The sequence below is a fragment of the Mytilus galloprovincialis genome, chromosome 10 (assembly GCF_965363235.1).
Source record: "Mytilus galloprovincialis chromosome 10, xbMytGall1.hap1.1, whole genome shotgun sequence".
NCBI lineage: Eukaryota > Metazoa > Mollusca > Bivalvia > Mytilida > Mytilidae > Mytilus > Mytilus galloprovincialis.
Window position 1 is genome coordinate 8,028,938 of NC_134847.1, and position 6,000 is coordinate 8,034,937.

Sequence of the window (6,000 nt, forward strand, 5' to 3'; positions counted from 1 at the left end):
TACTTATCAATACATCATCTAATATATTGGCCAAATAATAATGTCCTATTAATAGATTCATTTTTGTATTTACCATAGATTCTTTGAGATCTTCTTTCCTGACCATCTGAATCAATTGTTCAAATAATTTTGGAAAATGTGTCAGTAAATTGTCACAGGTCTCAACATATCCTCCCTGCAATAAATAAATAATAAAATAAATACTATTAGTTTTGCTAAGTTTCTTCTAATCTAACATTGGACTCAAACTTCTTTTTAACTAAGTTTTACTGAGTGTATTGCTGTGTTTATCAACTAGAGGCTCTTAAGAGCCGGTGTCGCTCACCTTGGTCTATGTGAATATTAAACAAAGGACGCAGATGGACTCATAAAAAAATTGTGTTTTGGTAATGGTTATCTGTTTGTACATCTTACTTTACTGAACAGTCTTGCGGCTTACAATTATATCTATCTATAATGAACTTGGCCCAGTAGTTTCCGTGGACAATGTTAGTAAAAATTTACAAATTTTATGCAAATTGTTAAAAATTGACTATAAAGGACAATAACTCCTTAGGGGGTCAATTGACCATTTTGGTCATGTTGACTTATTTTATGGTCTTACTTTGTTGTACATTATTGCTGTTTACAGTTTATCTCTATCTATAACAGTATTCAAGATAATAACCAAAAACTGCAAAATTTCCTTAAAATTACTAATTCAGGGGCAGCAACCCAACAACCAGTTGTCTGATCCATCTGAAAATTTCAGGGCAGATAGATCTTGACCTGATTAACAATTACATTCTGTCAGATTTGCTCTAAATGCTTTGGTTTTAGAGTTATTAGTCAAAAACTGCATTTTACCCCTATGTTCTATTTTTAGCCGTGGCGGCCATCTTGGTTGGATGGGCTGGGTCATCAGACACATTTTATTTAACTAGATACCCCAAAGATGATTGTTGCCAAGTTTGTTTAAATTTGGCACAGTAGTTTCAGAGGAGAAGATTTTTGTAAAAGATTACTAAGATTTACGAAAAATGGTTAAAAATTGACTATAAAGGTCAATAACTCCTAAAGGGGTCAACAGATCATTTTGGTCAAGTGATTTATTTGTAAATCTTACTTTGCTGAACATTATTGCTGTTTACAGTTTATCTCTATCTATAATAATATTCAAGATAATAGCCCAAAAACAGTATAATTTCCTTAAAATTATCAATTCAGGGGCAGCAAACAAACAATGGGTTGTCCGATTCGTCTGAAAATTTCAGGAGAGATAGATTTTGACCTGATAAACACTTTTTACTGCATGTCAGATTTGCTCTAAATGCTTTGGTTTTTGAGTTATAAGCCAAAAACTACATTTTACCCCTATGTTCTATTTTTAGCCATGGCGGCCATCTTGGTTGGTTGGCCGGGACACGCCACACATTTTTTAAATAAAAGATCCCAAAGATGATTGTGGTTAAGTTTGGATTAATTTGGCCCAGTAGTTTCAGAGGAGAAGATTTTTGTAAAAGATTACTAAGATTTACGAAAAATGGTTAAAAATTGACTATAAAGGTCAATAACTCCTAAAGGGGTCAACAGACCATTTTGGTCAAGGGACTTATTTGTAAATCTTACTTTGCTGAACATTATTGCTGTTTACAGTTTATCTCTATCTATAATAATATTCAAGATAATAGCCAAACACAGCAAAAATTCCCTAAAATTACCAGTTCAGGGGCAACAACCCAATAACGGGTTGTCGGATTCATCTGAAAATTTGAGGGCAGATAGATCTTGACCTGATAAACAATTTTACCCCATGTCAGATTTGCTCTAAATGCTTTGGTTTTTGAGTTAAAAGCCAAAAACTGCATTTTACCCCTAAGTTCTATTTTTAGCCATGGCGGCCATCTTGGTTGGTTGGCTGGGTCACGCCACACATTTTTTAAACTAGATACCCCAAAGGTGATTGTGGCCAAGTTTGGTTTAATTTGGCCCAGTAGTTTCAGAGGAGAAGATTTTTGTAAAAGATAACAACGACAGACGACGACGACAGACCACGGCGACGACAGAAGACGACGACGGATGACGAACGCCAAGTGATGAGAAAAGCTCACTTGGCCCTTCGGGCCAGGTGAGCTAAAAAGAAGATGTGGTATGATTGCCAATGAGACAACTCTCCACAAGACCAAAATGACACAGAAATGAACAAAAAACAACTACATAGGTCACCGTAATGTTCCTTATATGATCTCTCTAATTTTAATGCCAAATTATTTAAATGCCAAATTATTTTAATGCCAAATTAGAGATTTTACCAAATTTTCACGGTCCACTGAACAAAAAAAAATCCTAAAATTTAATAGATATCCACACACTTATACTCAAGTTATTGCCTGCAAACAAAAATAGTTTTTGGAGTCCCTTTTCAGCTCATCATTATTTAAGTTTGGGTCATTAACCCCTAAAAATCATTATAATTTACCAACTTTCCTTTTGAAGTATTGAACCTTATGCTTAAATTCAATAGAAATCTAAACTCTTATAAAATTTCAAGGAGATCAATATTCTTATACACAAATTAATGTCCTGAATTTTAAGTGAAAAGAGATTGATTTTGATCCTTAATTTCTAAACAGCTATGACAATTTTCCATAAAATTAGTCCAAACCTTCCTATTGTAGTGTGGAACCTTGTGCTAAATTTAAAAGAGACATGTACACTTATACTGATACTCAATTTATTTATTAATTAAACATAATTGTTTTTGGTCTTTACCTGGCCACTAATTACAATACAGCTTAATAACATAATGCGTTTAATACAGTTTTCATATTCATATTCATATTCAAGTTCAAGAACGCTTTTGGATTAAGGAACTAAATGTACATCATCCAAACAGCATCAATAAGAAATACTAACAAATTTAAATATCAAGTTTTGTTTATATCATGATGTTCAAGATTTTGAATTAAAAGCAATAGACCAAAAATTACCTGTATTACTGATTTTTACACCTAATATCAGTATTGTTAAAACCATTGACAGATGAAGAAGGCTATTTGTTAAGCTGAAATATTTGTCAACACGATTTATAACAACACCTTCGTATAATAACATCTTATATCAGTACCGTTGTGCAAATTCTTAGACTTATATAATTTTTTCCTTATCTGTATAATATTGTCTATTCTAGACGATCAGGTACATAGTAAATTTGCTGGATGGTCCTTTTTATAGACTTCTATATATTATATGTATATATCATGTATATATTCATTTTCTTACAGAAACCTTCCATAAGTTGTAAAAATGGAAACAGATAAAAGGGAATCATTACATCTATACAAATTCTTATGCCAGAAAATTGGAACGAAGCAGGTTGTTAGACTAAGACGGCTTACTTACACAATTGCTGACAATGAACTACAAAATATGAATCCAATAAGCAGTGGAAGCAGGGGTGAAGGACTAAGTATGGAAGGCAGTGACCTAGATATAATGCTGATTAACACTCTTTTTAGAGTTTATGAATCAGAAAGAGATGTTAACATAAGAACATTCATTAATTTAATTCCTGTTATTATGGATACAGAGGACACCCTTCCTTGTTTCACAAAGCTACGTTTTCTTTTCAATGATCAACAGTTTAATTACCATCAATTAATCCAAGCCTTTTTGGTGCATGATTGTTTTGGTAATACTCTGCTTTCAAGTGAATTATTTATAAAGTCTGATTTAAATAGATTAGATGAAAAATTAAACTTAAAAATACATGGACCATGTATTTCTGACTTTAATAATTCTTTAGACACTGCAATGGCTCTTCAATGTTATCAATGGATATCTCCCGCACAAGCTTGGGTTACTAGATCCCGTACAACATGGCCTTCACCAAACCTCATTTCCAAAATAACCTCCTGTGGTGTTTTGTTTGTTCCAATCGGGAGTAAAGGATCCATTAATGAGAGTGTAGAGTGGCGAATATCATTTTCAGTTGCAGAAAAATTTCTCATATTTTCTTTCAGCCATACTATGTTATTATGCTATGCTCTGTTAAAAATTATTCTTAAAGATATAGTGGAAAAACATGAAGACTTGGAAGGATTACTGTGCTCATATTTCTTAAAGACAATGATGTTTTGGATTGTGGAAGAATCGCAACTATCTGTCTGGAGACCTGATAACATCATTGCATGTTTCAACGCATGTATACAAAGGCTTATCTACTGTATTGAATATTCAACTTTATTACATTACTTTATTCCAGACAACAACTTTTTCTATTTGAGATTCAGTTCAACAAACAAAAATAAATTAATCAACATCTTGAAGTTTTTAAACCAAAAAGGAATTCACTGGTTTACATTTTCAGATACTTTATATGATTATCCAATAATAACTACATGTAATTATACATATAATAAGGAAAATGTAAAAGCCTTTGTTGAAACAATACCTAAGTCTTCACTAGTATCAAATATATTTAGCAGAGAATTTGTAAGAATCTTGAATTATACGCTGCATTATTGTAAAACTAACCTTTCTGCAGGTTTATTTACTCTATTCTTGGCACGTGCATACAGAAATTTTCCACAGACACAACAAATACAATGCAAATCAAAGAACAAACACCAATACTATAAGTACAAATTTGACCTCAGTTGTCTGTTGACAGGTCTACAATCTGATGCAGCCTCTGGATGGATGGAAGTGGCATCTTTTTTCTATGTTCATGAAAACTATTTAACATCATTAAATTTAATAAATTATGCTTTGTGGAAATGCACAGATGAAAAAATCGATATAACATTTCTATTGCATGGGTTAAAATTAATTCTGAATCAGAATCAAGATTCTATGCTGAAACTGACGAAGAATGAGAAACTTTGCACAGTACTTAAAATGTTTACCATTTCTAATCTTCAATTTTCTGTTTTGTCATCAATCATTCCATCAGAACTACATTTAGATGTTCATATATTTCCTGCTTTAATACCTCCTAAACCATATGCACATTTCCTTCGTTTTCTTTGTTACTATCATCTACATGATCTCACTGCATGTACACATGTTTTACTCCAGTTACAAAAAACGTCTTTAGAATTTGAATTAAATGAGTGGAAAATGTTTGCTTTGATACTTCTTGGCACAGCTTATCAAGTGATAGGTGAGATAGACAGAGCAAGAGAACTTTTCCTCTATATTGCAGAGCTGGATGAGTGTAACCACACAAGTGCAACATTAAGACTATCTACACTCAATTGACACACTAAACATGTTATTATAATGTAAATGTTGCATATACAATCAAAGTGACATTACCTGATAGTGATACATATATGGAATTAATTCAAGTTTATCTCAGAATGCACCAATTTAATAATAATTTATCCAATTTATGGCTCAAAATTATAGTCCTTTTAAAATCTGAACTTAATCTGAGTGAATGCCCACAAAACACAACAAACAAAAATCATACAAAGTTTTCATTAGAGATCTACAAATAAGACAGGAAATCAAAATATGAAATATGTTTGTTTCAAACATTTTTAAAAAGCTGAATATTGAATGAATAATTTACTATTAGCAGTCAGTTTTGTTTAAGTAAGTTGAAAACATTACTTATGAAATTTACTTGCCAGTTGGCAACTGCTTATTTCAAACCCTGTATATTATTGACTTTCAAGACAATAATTCAAGCCAATATTTGGTTCATGCGCATGCAACCTTTGATTGACTCTTAGTTGGCGATGGGTTCTCAGCAGGTTCATCATAAAAAATAAACAAGAGACCAAATGACATAGAAATAACTTATTAATTACACAATTTCTGTTCAAAGGGAAATAACTAAAAATCATATAATAAGAATCACATTTGCTACAGAAAGGTCTACAACTCAACAATGAGTAAAAATAAAATCGTGAAAATTGACTTAATTTAGTCACAGGAAACAAAATATCTAAATTTGTCAAAGCTTTTTCATGTTTTAATGATAAAACACTGTTTGCATCCTAAAAGAAAATG